Source organism: Aethina tumida, chromosome 7 (assembly GCF_024364675.1).
Source record: "Aethina tumida isolate Nest 87 chromosome 7, icAetTumi1.1, whole genome shotgun sequence".
Taxonomy (NCBI): domain Eukaryota; kingdom Metazoa; phylum Arthropoda; class Insecta; order Coleoptera; family Nitidulidae; genus Aethina; species Aethina tumida.
In genome coordinates this window covers 6928225-6945696 of record NC_065441.1, presented here as the reverse complement: position 1 = coordinate 6945696, position 17472 = coordinate 6928225, and the positions used below count along the sequence as shown (strand labels likewise).

Sequence of the window (17472 nt, the reverse complement as noted above, 5' to 3'; positions counted from 1 at the left end):
ATTGCGATTGTTCCAAAACTACTAATTCTTAACGCGATTTGTCTCTTAACTCCATTCAAATCTATATCCAAAGATAAAAGTAGTATAAGTTTCCCCCGAAGCTCCTTTATTACGCTTAAGCTAAGGAGCAGACTGCAAGGAATTCAATTGTGGATTCTGGAAAGGTATAAAAAAATTAATCCAGTTCGGGCGCAGAGATTTATTTAAAAAAATACATTAGAGCTCTCATAGGAAGTGGATTCGCTCGGCTCCAGTGTTTATTCTGATCTGATATTAAGGATTCGCTGGTGCGAGTTTTGTTTTAAACCGCATTGTTTCACGATCCACTGCGTTTTATTACATTTGGATGATTCAATTTTGAAAGTACAATGAATTACAGATGTTCGTCAGTCAATCAAGTGCATTTCTGTGATTAAATTATGGCTTAAATTTATTTGGTCAGTGCACTAATTATAATTAAATCGTCTATGTGTCCGATCAATTAGGTTGATCCGTTTATTATACCGGACCTGATTTACATTGATTGTGTTTAATGGTTTGGGGGACAAGAAAATCTATATTTTAACACATCAGATAATTTTAGATTACAATCAATATTTATAATTACTATGTAATTATCGACTTAGTAATTTTCCAGATAAATATTTTATTACCATCTATAAATCAAAACCCAAGGCTGTACTAATTTACATATAAGTTTGCTAATAAAATGCTAATATACTTGTCATTGGAAAATTTAATGAAAATACGGTCACATATCTACATATTTTATTACACCCATATACATGTGCCAGTGAGAATTTTAGACCAGACCGCTTTATTATTCATAAAACGCCAGGTAAAGGTTAAACATTTACGTTTACATACATACATTTTTTGTTGAAAAACGATTTTTTTTTAATCATAAATAACGTGATGTAAAATATTCATTTCACCATGCAAGCTAAACATTTAATTACTTATATGGTAATTGTATTAATTAATGTTTGTATGTAATTCAATAATGTAAATGGGCAAACAGGGAAAGTAAATTGTGATATTTCCATTGAAAAAATTTATCATTTCGATCAATAAAGTCGTGACTTTCCCTGTATGTAAATTTTTCGAGCTCCAACCCAAACGTATTTCTAAACTTGCTTTTTGATGAGTACCAAAATTAACTTATCATTTGTAAGTCTCATTGGTTTCCTTGATTTAAATGTAACAGTAATGATGAATATTGTCAAGGTAGTCTGAAACCTAAACCAATAAATGTATTAAGTAATAACTGGGTCAGTTACAAATAGGCTATGTACTAATTAAAAGGAAGCTTCATGAATTTCTTCAAAAGGTTAGATAAAATGGGGTCCACATGAAGCTGGTAAACCTTAGTACTTAAAATAAGTCAAGAAAGACTTTAATGACTGTATGGTGAATTGTACGAAAAATATTTCATATTGACCATCTTCTACGAAGAGGTCTAAAGGATCAATGAAAGAAAGTGTCCAGTACAAGTTTGTGAAAAACTTACTTCATACCTAATATAAGAGGCACTATGCTTCTTTATGACAACGCATTAGAGGAGAAATTTCAAAGTGTTCAATGGATTATACCAAATCCATTAAATAGCCCAAATATTTCTCCATCTTTGTCATTATATAATTTTTTACCTAATAAAATTTTCTTCAGTTTCTCTTGCATTTGCTTTGAAGATTTAGGTAAGACATTATCGTAAAGAATAAACTTTAAACAAAGTAATCTATATGGGAATCTAAGAAAACCTTATTGAATGCAAATATCACATACTTTTAAGACCTTAACAATATCCTATATGTTATATTCCTGTAAACATTTTATGATTTATTTAAAGCACTTTCTTCTGCAACCTTTACGTAAAACGTGATGCAATTATACTTGAATATGTCTTGCACAATGCCTTGCTAATGGCCTTTCCCAACACCAAAACTATTAAATTATTAACAATGGACAAGGACTAGATATCCAGTAAATGACTTCGTATAAAACAATTATCTTCAAGAGCACTAAAGACCAGTAACAAAAAAAGTCAAAGAAAACCTATCAATTTTAGGTAATTTTCTTTATGTACACACGACATGCAACGGCCATACGCTCGTTTAATTTGATGACAGTGTTTGTTTCCCTCTGATACTGCATCAAAGAACTGGAAGCTAATTCACCCTAAAATGCTGTTGGAAATGGAACCCCCGGTTTTAGTTAAAGTAAATGTCATCGTTATGATAAATGCGCTGAAAAATTAATTAAGGGAGAGTTAATATGAAACGGAAGCGCTAATCTTCATTCAAATTGCCAGAAATTATGATAGATAGACTTGAAACCTGTAACAATAATGGCTAATTATTATTTCGAAACAGGTAGGAGTTATTTTTAATTTGTGACTCTATTATTTTAATTTTGCCTTGTGTTAAAAATGATCTGGCGTGAGAGATGATGGAAATATGGCTCTTTCTAGGAAATGGTTATGTAAATAAAATATTAATACTTAGGTGGGTCAGTCAACTTGATAAATATAAAATTGTCAGTTGATATTTTACGGACTTCTAAAGGTTAGTGACCATTATTATAATTTATCAGTATTTGGCTGAAGGCGAACATAAATGTGATACTCTACAATTCATTCAAGGTTTATCTGGCAATATGAATGATTTAATCATTTAATTAGTATGCCAACCTTTTTTTTTTGTAAATGGAAATTAGTGTGGTGAACGTGGAAAACAAATATACCAACATTTTCTAAAGTTAGCGGTACGTCACGTATGGAGTTTATTTTTAAAGTGTCTATCCTAAAATTAATTTTAACCCAAAACATAATTTTGTACACTTTAGTTAATTACCAAGAAAGTTCTGAATTAGGATACAGACATTTTTGTGTTATAGTCTGCATTAATTAGCAATTAATTGGCAAAAAATCGTAATGAGCTTGTTTCAGATACATAGTTAATTAATTAAAACACAAGTTTACAAATAATTTGTGATGAACAAACATTTCGATGTAACAAACTCTAACAAATAACAAAAAGTTCAATTTTAAAATTCTTATAGAATAAAATTAAATCGTCTAAAGTTTTTAAAAACTCTTGTTTTTTGTAAATTTAGCCATTTATTTTGAATTAATTTTACCTCTAATTTGGTTTTGAGATTTTGTTAATCACAACTTTAATACTGACAAAATTAATTACAATAAATTAAATAAACTAAATTAAATTTATGTAATATTATTACTAAAATATGTTGTAGCATTTTTAAGTATTAAAAAAATATATAGAAACACAAAAAGAAAATAAAAAAGTTTAAATTTAAAACGAAATTAAGTAAAAAACAGGTCTGAAATTTTTGTTGGTTTTAGTAAAATTAAAAAATATCAAATATGCAAAATTAAGTAGAATAAAGTGGGAAAAACATTCGTAAACATTTATACTTATGAGAAATTTCTCGTAACTACATAGAAAATAAGTTAATTTACAAAATTATGTTGTTTTAGTAAACATAGAACTCCTACTAATTACAATCATGTTATGTTTCAATTATTTTCCGTCCGTTTTATCATCCACTCCTGACTAATATTTTACATAATGTTTATTTAGATTTAATAGCTTGTTTATGTTAATGTTTAAGTTTCTAGTTAAACCAATTCAACAGATAATTGTAATGGGTAAAATTTACATTACATGAAAATTTAGGGGATCAGTTTATTAAAAACATGTCTGAAAGTCTTCAAATCAACTTTAGGACATTTATGTTAGTGGTTTTTATTATTATTACATCATTACAATGATGAATCTCAATTTCATTGTGTCACAGAACACGTTAACGTTTTTACCAAAGCCCCCGATTTAACACTATCCATACGTGTCCTGCATGCACCACCTTTGATACCCCGCCATTAACTACATGTGAACGTGATTATCACGAACCAGCATCTAATTTGTTTCCCTCTTGTTTAATGCGAGACAGGCGTCGGGTTGCATTCCCACCATATCTGATTAACCACGCTTTCGGGTTTTTAAATAGTAGATGGTCATCATTAATATGGTGTATGGGATGTGGAGTATATTAAATCGCAATCAGATGAAGGCTGCGAATTATTGAGAGGACGCACCGTTGCCTCCTCGTTTCACTCTTGAATGAACCATTGAGATTTATTGGAAAATCTTAAGTAGTATACCAAAAAACAAAGTTGGTAAACTTCCTCCAAACTCTTCATGATCAGCTTCAAAGTTTCTCATTTCAATCAGTTACACCAAGAAGTCCAATTTCCAAAGGTTTAGATACATGAGACCACTGTGGGTTGATGTAAACGATCTTGGCATGAAAACGAACCGATTGAAGCAAATCGCGTTAGCGGATATCGATACCTGGAAACGTCGGCTAGAACTCGTTCTGAAATTGTATACTGTTGGTATATTTTAACTGCTTCCTAGGTTTTAGTTCGGGATGCAATTTTATACTCACGATAAGCGGAAGTGTTAAAGCAATGAAGCAAATGATTGAAGTCATTTTATCTGTACAACACCTTTAATAATGCAGCTTTGGTTTTGTATCTGTAGAATTTCAATAAAACTTGAAACTGGGGAAAGCCTATGTTCTCCATAATTTCACCTATATGATTTGATAAAGAAATGAAGCAAATGATTGGAGTAATTTTAGCTGTAAATATATTTAATATTTCAGTTACAGTTTTACCAATAAATGTTCTTTCCTTTGTGAAGGAGGTTAAATGAAAAATGAAGAAGTAGTATTGAGTAGAACGAAGAGGAATTTCTGAATTTTTGTTTCTGGAAAAATAAAAATGAAGAAGAAACCCAACAAATCCGTTGTAAAGGAAATGAAGTGGAAGTAAAAAGTTCAAAAATGAATGAAAACTCTTCATTACCAGAGTTGATAAAAATAGTTCGTTATGAAGCAAAGGGTCATAAAGATTTAAAACCCATTAGAAAAATGTAAAAACCAAATCAGCAAATAAAAAAACCACCCCAACAATCAAGGGCTAAGTTGTAGTAACGAAGCACATATTTGCATGAATACGATTAAATCCACGATTCGAGTCGCGTTATTAAGCCGGTACAACGCGGTGCATTAGCTTATCCTGGCCTGGCAGTCCTGTGGACGTTAAGTTGTCAGGAAAAATGCCCCGTAATTACAAAAAAAAAGTAATCTCCGCATAATTCACATCTCACGAAATCTTGATATAAATTATGGGCGTAGGTAATAAAGAAATTGCGTGACCTGTCCTGCGTGACATTATGTGACACTAACTAACTGATTATAGATTGCCGGCTATTAATTGGCCTTTCCAATGTTATTTGCATTATTTATTTGAGGGGCCGCCAGTCGGAAAAACGTTAATCACTGCGTTCTGCCGCTCGACGCTATCTGAAGAATTAAAACGCCGATGTCGGGTGAGTTTAACGCCATGACGTCGCTGGAAAAAATTGCTGAATATGCAGGACGAGGTCAGTTCATATATTACAGGTTTCTGTGTGTTTTTTTTCTTTGGATTTGTGTTAGGGTCCTGTTTGGTCTGTAATTAATGGTAATGCACTGCCAGCTAGATATTTGCATACGTCGCTAATAGGACACCGATAAATTAAGATCAAGGAGGGCAAATTCATTGGTACATTTTTTAGTTTCTCCACCTGTTTCGTCACCTTCACCTTCTGCAGATCTTCTATCTTGTTTTGTCTGTCTCAAATCCTTCACATCCTTTAAGTCTTGTATCTTTTTAGTCTATTTTTGAGACTGTTTCTTAATTTAACTTCTCATTAATGCTTTTTGAGTCCAAGAAGGTGTACCTTGGGGATACCTAAGTGAGGCCTTTGTTTATCAAACACATTAAACAGTTAATGCGTGTTTACAAAAGGAGAAATACTGTTTGTTTAGTGTTCAATCCAAATGACCAACATACCACGTTAATTGTGCCTTTGAAATTTTCCATTGTGGCCACATTTTTTTTGTTGATCGTCGAGCCCTTTCAACGAATTGCCATAAGCCAATCAAATCCGGACACTTACCAACACAAACACACCTGTATCATTCGGAATCCGTGGAAAGCTCCACACAATACATCCACCATATGGCACGCCACGTTTACATTGTGCTCCCCGCTGGGGGTGGCTACACTCGCCATTGAACTATGCATTATATTTGCACAACACTTCCCCAACAATGAGCTGTTGTCCTGTCCATTTGTGTACCCGTTGCGGAACAAGAATTTTTACTGTCGCCAACTGCTTCCTTGTTCGGTCAGGTCGGCGCTGGACATCTTTTGAATTTCCGCAAAATGTCCATCCGTCGGAACTGTTGTGTTACGGTAATGAAAACAATAGCTTCGCACTTAGCCACGAAACCCGATACGTAAAACTCCACCTACAACCAATACAAACATCCATCTTGCATCGTTAAGAGCGGTTTATGTTTGTTGCATGGTGCAAGGCGTCGCGAAAAGCTGTGAAAACATTTAGGGCCCCGTTAAGATCTATTTATTTTACTATAACACCTATAAAGTTACCCAATGCGGGCCGTTAACGTGCTGCAAACACGTACGGCGTTAAAAACATTAAACCGAGTGGTCTTTTTCAAGTATTGAGGGAACCTGCGAGCTTATGTGAGAGTATTATTAGGTGAGAATGGCGTTTTGGGGGTTAATATTGATGTTTTGAGTAAGTATCTATAAAAATGTTATCTTAAGCTTCTGTTAGATGATATTGAAAACAATTTTTATGTGAGGGGTGTTTTTATTGTTTGAAATTATGAGTACTTAAAGAAGATTTTAACTAAGAATAAATCAAACAACTTTTGAAACTACTTGAAGCTAAACTTATTTACCTAAAATGTATTACTACTATAGTTTAAACTGAACAGAAAATGTATTAGGATGTTGATGACACCTAAATCAATACAATGGTTATTTTTTTAATGAACATTACTCAATACTTTAATACATTTCTTTTCACTGCCAACACAAAGGTACATCGTTAAAATCATTAAACAGGGTGGTTTTTAGCTTTAGTGAGGATGGTGTTTTGGGGGGTTTATATTGATGTTTTGAGCTTTGAAGAGTAAATATCCATAAAAATGTTACCTAGGTGGTACTGAAAAACTGAAATTTTTATGACTGGGGAAACTGAAACTTTTGTGACTGTCTGAAATTATGAGTACTTGAAGGAGATTTAACTAAGAATAAATCAAACATCATTTAAACCTTCTTGAACATAAACTGATTGATCTATCCCATTAGTACTACTAATTTTAAACTATAACAAAAAATGTAGTGAGATGTTATACAATGCTTCAATTTGATTCATTGTTATCTTAAAAATACGGTGTTAAAATCATTACACTGAATGGTCATTTTTAAGTTTTAAGGGAATTTGTAGAAACTGAGCTAATGTCATGGAATAAATGGGTGAGAATGGCCTTTTGAGTGTTTATATTGATGTTTTGTGCTTAAATATCTATAAAAATGTTATCACAGAATTCTATAAGGTCATATTGAACACAATTTTTTATGGCAGGGGAGTTTTTATTGTCTGAAATTATAAGTACTAAAGAAGATTTTAACTAAGAATAAACAAAACAACATTTGAGGTCACTTGGAGCTAAACTGATTTACCTAAAATATAGTATCCATTAGTATCACCAATATTAAACTATAATAGAAAATCTAGTAGGATATTAATAACACATACATTAATACACTGATCAATTTTTGATTGAACATTTTACAATACTTCAGTTTAATACATTTATTTCCACTTCCAACACAAATGTACGGCTTTAAAATTATTTGACTCTGATCGTTTTCAAGTGTTGTGGGATTTTCTAGAATTTGTGACTCTTAGTGAGGGAATTATTAGGTACGAATGCCTTTTTGGAGGTTTATATTGATGTTTTGAGCTTTGAGGAGTAAGTATCCATAAAAATGTTATTAGAGGTTTCTATCAAGTGATATAGAAAAGAATTTTTATGGCAAAGAAGTTTTTATTGTCTGAAATTATGAACACTTAAAGGAGGTTTTAACTAAAAATAAATTAAAGAACATTTGAAGCCACTTAAAGCTAAACAGACTTATCTAAAATGTAGTACTACTTCAGTACTACTAATTTTAAGATATAACAGAAAATATAGTAGGTTATTGTTGAGATCTACATCAATATAATAGTCAATGTTTGATTGCACATTAAAAAGTACATCAGTTTGTTACATTTCTTTTCACTGCCAACACAAACCAAAACCACAAAATTTACAACTGCTGACGTTGATCCTGTAATTTCAGCCGAACCTCATAAACTTTTATTCGGCCAATAAACGTGAATTTTAATTCCCACAAATCCATTTATTATCGTACCGGAGTTTATTTACTTTGCAAGCCGATACTTGACGTAAATAACGACTACAGGAAGTATTGACATATAAAAGTTGGAAACTGGGCCGTTATAACGTGTAGAAAATGGTGACGCTTTAAATAGATTCAGCTGCATTAAACGAGATAAATCATTTTTACACAATGCAAGCGAAAATGGAAAAAGAAAAGTCGAAGAGGCACGCTTTAGTTTTCGTTCCATAATTCAGCGGCCTCTCAAGCTCGCCGGTCCGCAGTTTATTTATTTATTTACGAGACTTACCCGCTTATTGATGAGCTTCGCCGGCACATTTTTAATGGGAAAATTTATTCCGTGCCTCATTACCGAGTCGCAAAACATCATCCAGCTGCACTTGATTATTATCCAGGCAGAATTTCATTTGTGATCCGGAAAATTACAACGGTGCCATTGTGTGCGATGCGGTGCAGATTGAATGGGGGGTAGAAGCGAGCAGCTGAATGTGACCAAGAGTATGCGGTTGATGCATGCGGGATAAGTCTCGAGTTATTAAGGAGATGCACGTCTAGATTATGTGTCTCGGGCTTAAACAAAGAAATATGTGGTGTGGCTTTAGTAACACTCTTCGTAAATCTCAATCCTGAGTTACAATGGAAGTGAAATAAAATAATTGAATCGGTTGGCAAGAAAAATTGTTTAAACTCTTTGTCTGATAAGATGTATCGTTACTAATCAAACATTCTCCAAGTCTATCGTCTTCTTTTCATATTAACCAGTTGAAAACAACTTATTGTCGGCGATAGCAGTGTATAATCTTCACCACCGCCATTACTAACCTACCGATAGTACTAAACATACACTTGGTCGCCATAAATTACTTATCTACAATCCGTGAGTCATATGTTGGCAGTAGGAAATGCTGGTGTAGGATTTAATGCATATATACAGCATTTGAAAAGTGGCCCCATAATGGTGCTGGCCGATCGGTCCGATGCAGCAGATGCAGGTAACCGCCGAAGGTTATGTCGCTTTTTTCCAAACTCACAAACCGGTTGGGCTCAATGGAAGACGTACAATATAAATCCAGTGCCGAACCCAGGTTACGAGCCCTCCACTTCCCTTCAACAACGACGATACGTGTTTTTGTTGACGGCTTAATTGACGATTATGTTTCAATTGTACACCTTTTTACACACCATTGTTCAACTGTGTTGCTTTCTATATAATATTTTATATCTTCTTAGCACCAGGTATTCTCATTATAAGTTTGTAAGACTTAAAATGTCTTCATTTGGCTGCTGGTCTTTAACAATTTCGTAAATTAAAGGTACAAAAAAGACAATCAGTAAAACCCAGACGAGTTCAACGAATATTTGATGGAGAGTGAGCCAAAGATTTGTGTGTGGTGGAACCCTTGAAAAGCTCATTAAGACGGTCCAAGGCTGTTCACGCTCGAGAGCCAGATCTAATCAAACTGCGGTTAAATAAATTTTATTGTTCCACACAACGTACAGTTGTAAATATTGATCATCGTTCCGCCGGTTATTAATATTTGCCTTTCTGTTTGTTTCAGGTAAATGGCCTTTAACACCCTTTCAGTAGACGTAGTAGTAAGTCAATAGTCACAAATACTATTATAAACATCGTACAAAAGGTAAATTTGTTAAGGATTATTCCGGACGTACTCCCTGAATTTTATATAAGAATATTACGCAATTTAACGCTCTGAAACTATAAGCAAACTGCTTTCGGATTTTAAGGCCGTCTCGAGCTATAATAATATTTTAATGCGTTAAAAGATGCAATATCGAGTACGATCACGTTCCTTTCCCGTACGAGATTCCGTTTTATAAGTGGCTTATTGTGCTTTAGACAAACTGGATGCACCGAATATTTTATAATCCGTTATAAGCTTTATGTATTTTCTACTTTGATAAAACATTCTTATTTCTAATGGAAAATGGGAAAAACACTTTTATTAACAAAACATATAAATGTATGTTAAATACGTAACTTAAGTGTGGTTAAATATTTCATTTATTTTAGTCATGTTTCACTACAAAACATCTTCAATTCATCTTTTATTTACAAAACACTACATTTATTTATAAAAGTATTAAAGCAAGGCTGAGATTAATATAAAATTAATAAGAATTCTCTTCTGTGATGTTTCAGGGAATAATACTTTAATTTCATTGTAGGTTAATTATTTGTTATTAATATCAATGCCAAAGTATTTCAATTATAAAACTGTTTCCTATATTTAAAAATTATCTTTTATCTAACCTTTAAAAGTTATCACTTATTTTGCCTTTAGTTGTCTCATTTACTCTCGATCTTTGTCACATTTATAATTTAACATCTTCAATTATTTCGTCTATATTCTCTTATGTCTCTAATATTAATTATGATAACTTTAAACTTGTTAAAACGAATATAATTATTCATTTCTTTGATATTTCAAACTATTAAAACTTTCAGTGAATAAATAAATAGTTTCAATTTTATTCCCGAGTAATTATTTGTTATTATCTAAATTTCAGAGTAAGATTTCAGTGAGAAAATACTATTGGATATATTCAAATAAATTGTGTTTTATTCAGATTTCAATTATAAAACTATTGAGTAAATTTAAAAAGCTTTTACCTAACCTTTAAATTATAGTTTATTTTATCTGGAGTTCTATCATTTATTCTTGATCTTTGTCACATTTATATTTTTTTCAGCTTTAATTATCTCCCCTTATTATAAAAAATACTACACTTATTTCAAACTGTATAGCATATTAAGTTTGATGATGAAAAAATTAAGCTTGTTAAATTAAATATAATTCTTTTTTTATGCTTCATAAATAAATTGTGTTTTAATTTTATTCCAGGGAAATTATTTGTTATTAATCTAAATTTTAGGGTAAGATTTCAGTTATAAAACTATTGAGTATATTTAAAAAGCTTCTTTTATCTTACCTTTAAAGTCATCATTTATTTTGTCTTTACTCGACTTTACTCTCGACCTTTTTCACCTTTATAACATTTTTTTCAGTTTCAAAACATCTCCAACGATCCCGTCTTATTATAAATACTACATATACATATATTTCACACTTTATAGCATATTAAAATTATGTTTATTTTATTCAATACTATTATTTTATGTGGTGTTTTAGTTATTGTGTTATTAAATCTTCAATTCATAAGTAAATATTACTTTAATTTTATTGTAGGTTAATTACTTGTTATTAATCTAAATTGGTAGGGAGAAACTTTAATTACAAAACTATTGACCTTATTTAGAAAAGTTTCATTCATAGCGACTTTAATAATAATAAAATTGTGTTTATTTCAAATTATACATTAAATTAAGATTGACCATGTCTTTAAGTTAAATATAATTCTTATGATTTTTTATAAATTAGTAATACTTCAGTTATCATTTAGGTTAATTATTTTTCTATTAATTGACGTCTCGAACATATTTAAAATGTTTCTTTCAATTCTCCATTATCGTTTATTCTGCCTTTGGTTACTCCCCTTAATCTAGGTCTTTCTTACTTTTGTAAATCTCGTTTTAGCTTTAAAACATCTCTAATGTTCATGAGTCAATCATCCATCATTATGATAATGAGAACATTAACTTCCACAGTTTCCAGCCAAACCGCTGTAAATGATTACACCGACATTTCTCTTACTTCTTCCTCTTAGTTTTGACCTTCCGACCGTTCTCAAACTAGGTTGAAGCCAAAAAATATAAATTCCAACATCGTTTCAATGGCACAACTCACGTTCCCAACCTCCTCGCACCGACTGGGAACGCCTCGAAAAAATTCCGCACAAACCTGCCAACATAAAGTGAAGATGATTGACCGAAACGAAATTTATTTGCGCTGCCATTACATCGAACGATGCAATCCGACATATCGATAGACAAGCCCCGATACCGGCGTCAAATCCTGCAACGCCGAGACGTATGGCCGGCATAAAACCGAAATGAATAGAAAATAAACAGAGAAATTTTCATTGTGGTGCTCGACCGCAGTTGTATAATACCCACCAGTCATAATTTACGTTGCCAGCGTCCAATATATTTTATGTGAATGATCTTTAAACCCGTTTCGGGCCCGAGATGCACATTCTGCAGTCGGTACACGCAGGTCCGTACCGGACGGGTTTCGTACTGTGTGTAACCCAGTTCGCGAAATAATGGATGAATATGCATAAGGGAGCCGGGATCCACTTCGGGGGGGAAATGACTGTTGCATTATGGCACGACCGGCTCGTTTATCTCACGCGGTTTTACGAGTGGGTGTTTTGCGGTACTCGAGCGGTAATGCGATGCGGAACGTTTCATAAATACTGTTCTCGTTGCTTTGTATGAATTTATAACGTTCAATATTTGTCTAAATTAAAAATTAGGCTCTCCAACTAATTAAACGATAAATCAATCAGCAACATCAGCAATTCGCTACGTCCAGCATTTTCAATATCCTCCTAAATTGTTGAATTACAAAATTCACCCCTTTCTGTGGTTTTGCGTATTCACGTTAATTCGTTATAGTAGAATATCTTCCATGTCAAAAACAACTAGGTAATTCAGTACTGTTACTCCATGGAGTGTACCCAGATTTTTTAAGTTACAAAATTTACTCCTAGAAAATACATAATAAATTATAATATATTACAAACCAATAGCTTACCATAAATAATATATATTATTATATATCATTTGAAAGCCTCATAAAATTTGTATCTTTTGTCCCATTTTTTTTTTTCATTTATGAGACATCCGAAAATTAAAGTCTATTGGGTAATGTTTAGACAACAAAATTGTTGAAATCATATCAAATTGTTTATAACAAATTTTGTAACACTCGTTTAAACACCCCCTGAATTGGTATATACTAAATTTTATTAAAAAATTATGTATATTCATAATTCTGAAAAAAATTAAAAATAAAATATTCTTCTTATGAGTTTATTTTATTAATATTCCAATATTCTTGAAAAATAAGATAATTTGTGCTATTTTTGACTGTTCATTCCATCGTCTACTTGATTAAAAAAATTAATAAAACCTAAAATGAGTATTATTTTTAATTTTTTTACAAAATTATGAATATACATATTTTTTAAGGGTAATGTTGTGTTTGCGGTTGATAAGTATGGGTATATCCCCAACGTACGTCACCGACAACCGGCGTGAGCTTCATACGCTGTGTTGCCATTCACATTTTGTTTCATTATTTTCTTATTAGTCTTTGCGCTTTTGTGTCTTGTGCCTCGTTTTGTATATTTGTATTTTTACATAGTTTTATTTGTTAATGGTATTTTTATATGTCTATTCTATTAAAATGTACTTATTATTATTTGATTATTTTCAGCATTGTTATTTCGTTCTTAAATTTTAAACATGTTATTTATTGAGGTAACTGGAGTCTCAAATGAAGTACCAAATTTTATATAAAATTTCTAACTAGTTTTTCTTTAATCACAGCATTTTTTAATAATACCTAAATAATTAAATACTTATTGTATATTTAATTATTTGGGTATAAAAATAATAATAAAATACCTAAATAATTAAATACTTATATTTAATTATTTAGGTATTTTATTATTTAGGTTAGTATACTTTTCTTTCAAATAGGAGATTATATGTAATGTTTAGCTTTACATTTATGTTTCATATAAAACTTTTGTTAATTGTTTAGACTCGCAGCTTCTAATTTTGGCTGTAAAAAATAGAAAGAAAGACATTCTTCCTATTATTTTTTTCAAAATATTGTACTCGCGCCGAAGAGTATGTTTTCAACAAGTAAAAATATAGAAAATTCAATTTTAAGTTGAAAAATATTGACTAATGAGATTTTTCATTGAAATTTTTATGAACAATTTTTTTATACTGTGTGCCTATTTTTCTCAATAAGTTCAACAAAAATAGAATATATTCAAAAAAAAAAAAAATAATAAATAAAAACCTAATATAACCTAACCTGACCTACATTTTTCCAGAAAGTTCATCAAAAAAAATTGTTAATATTAAATTTAATAAAAATTACAAAATTTTCAAAAATTCAACAAAAATTGACAAATTACATTATTGACAATTTTTTTATATTATACTTTTGATGAACTTTCTGAAAAAAATAGGTCAGGTTAGGTTACATTAGGTTTCCATTTCTTTTTTTTTTTTTTTGAAAATATCCACCAGCAAAATTTCGTTCATCTTGAAAATAATATGGTTCATACTCAAAATGTTGAGAACATATGGATGCGATGCAAAAGGAAACTTCGTCACCAATTTGGAACTACAGATGATTTATTTCTCTCATATATGCATGAATTTATTTGGAGAAATAAATTCCGAAACGGGGACCATTTCAATGCCATACTTAAGTGCATTAGACAACAATATCCTCTCATACAATAAAATTTAATTCCGTATTTATTGTTTCGTTTCATTTCTTTCGTATTATTTGCCACAACAAAGGCATGATATAATGTCAAATAAAAATAAATTATAATTTCTCCAAATACGACTTATAACACAAATTGGCAACACCGCCCGCAAATTAGAAGTAAAGCGGTCAGATAGCGACGTACGTTCTGCATAGGTTCATACTTATCAACCGCAAACACAACATTACCTTTTTAAGATATGATATAACTCTCATTTCAGGGGGTGCTTAATCCAGTGGTGTAGTTAGATTTCTTATAGAAAAATTTGCTAATATGTCTTTAGTTTTTCATACCTAAAAAGTTTTTTGGTTTTGGGCCTTTGTCTATAAATACATATTTTTATGTTTTAAAATTGAAAAAAAATTATGGGAGTGCTCCTCTTTCAAGTAGGCCACACTGTATATTACCCAAAAAATAATTATTTACATTCATTTGCACAGTGAATAAATTATGATTTCTTCGTAAAGATAACCCAAAGTGAAAATAGTAAATTGTAGTTATTTACAAAAAGAATGAAAATAAAAGCAATTTAAATAGATAAATTGAAAAATCTTAAGCTTCAGCTTAATTTAAAGAGCTTTCACAAAATAAACACTGAATAAGTTATTCTAAAAAATACAAATTTATTAATTTTTTAAATTAAACATATATAATTCAATCAAATTATTAAAAATATTTAAAAAGTATCTAATAAGTAAATTTTTTAATTTATAAATTAAAAATTACAAATACAATAACATTATAAACATTTAAAGAAGACATTTGTTTAAGCAATTTCATCAAAAATGTTGCAAAAATTAAATTAAAAGCGAAAATATGTTGCATAAAGATGAAAATAAAATTTTACATAATTTAAAATATTTCAAATAAAAATTATAAATATAAAGATTAAGAATACATTTACACATATACTATTTATTAATTCTAAAAGTAGAAATATGGTAGGAACAAATATTTGCAAAAGGTACAAAATTGTAAAATGTATGTAAAGATTAAGAATAAAAGTATAAATGTGAAAATATGATGGGATAAAATATTTACAAAACATATAAAATGATAATTATATAGTACAATTATAAACTTAATTTAATCAAAAATAATCCATTTCACAATAATTTATCACCAGTTTCTATAGAGTGTTGTAGCTATGAAAGAAAGTCTATTAAATAATAATAATATTAAAATAATAAAAAGATATCAGAGGTGGAGCTTAAGGACTTCATTTATGTATCAAAGAAATTATGTAAATTATGTAAAATAAAAACTTGTGAGTAAAATCATAGAAATGAATAACGGTGACATCAAAGAGTCTAAAATATTAGAATATGGTGAAGGAAAGTAGGATTATTAGCCAAACCATTAAAAAGACCAAATAATAAAAGTGTTAAGCTGACTTTGACTGATTCAGTAGATAATTCTGACTCAGTGGCACATTTCCTAACTAATTTGGCTCAGCAATTTATATTTAAGTCAGGAACCAGTGTTTATTCTGAAATGGTATTTTATTACATTTCTAATCTAAACTACAGAACAACAAATCCAGTTTAAATTCTTTGCTCTCATACAGTATTCAATATTTAACGCTATACATTAACAAGAAAAGAAGTCAAAAAAATGTTTATTTAGAAACTAAACTAATTGACAACGTCCAACCTTTGTTCCAAATAAAAAATAAGACCATCCATCTAATTAAACGATAAATCAATCAGTTTTAATTACCAGCCAATGTGGAAAAAGTCATCGAAAACTAATTTGTTACGTCCAGAACTAACCGAGGTCTAAATAATACAGCGTTAATGATTTACCTCGTCGTGTTGTTTAAAAGCACGTGGCCCTCATCGATACAACGTTGTACACGCAAGTTTTAATGCAGTTTGTCCGTGCAATTAAAACACGTTTGAAAACTATGGGTAAATTTTGCATTAGCAAAACTTCGGTCGAGTGGAAACGCCGACCATTTATTATTTCAACTTTAATCAAACGTTAACAAACATCACAATTTATTTATGAGCTTTAGTCGAGTTGGGGTTTATTTTATTTTAAATTGTCAATTGTGTCTGAGCTTTTATTTTATTGTGTGGTTAAATGTTTGTCATACATTTTTTAGTTTGTGTTTGTATTGATTTGGATGAAATGTTGTGAAAATGAATAATTATTAGATGATAAAGATATAATGGATTTTAATTGAATGAATAAAATTTAAATATTTAAGGTGAACAAGTAAATAAAAATTAAAAGCTAAAATATAAAAATGATAAAAAATGGCCTTCCATCTTTTATCATTACTCAAATAATAAGGTGTTGTCAGAGGTGGAGTCAATGATGAGGTGCAAGTATGAACAAACAGCCATTAAGGAGACACAAAACCAATAAAAGTACTAAGCTGAATTTGCCTAAATGGTTCTGAAGAAAATTCACACTCACTTAAATAGTGTATTTCCTAAGTGGAACTAAGTTATGTAAACTTTTTGAGAAACTAAATCATAGAATACTAAATATGATCGAAACTCTTTACTCCCACCCTGTATACAATGTTTACATCCACACAGTCACTCATAAGAGACCTGTAAATTTTTGTAAATTTCTTCTACTTAGTTTTGTACATCAAATATTTGGTATATATAAGATGGATATATAAGATGTTTTATAAACTGTTTACACTCTTTGCCTTTAAACCT

At 30.5% G+C, this 17472-nt stretch overlaps 1 protein-coding gene across 1 annotated transcript in view; it reads left to right on the top strand.

The window, feature by feature from the left end:
* LOC109597960 (E3 ubiquitin-protein ligase TRIM9) overlaps positions 1-17472 on the top strand; it is an 89715-nt gene that overhangs the window by 9856 nt on the left and 62387 nt on the right. The window lies entirely within an intron of this gene.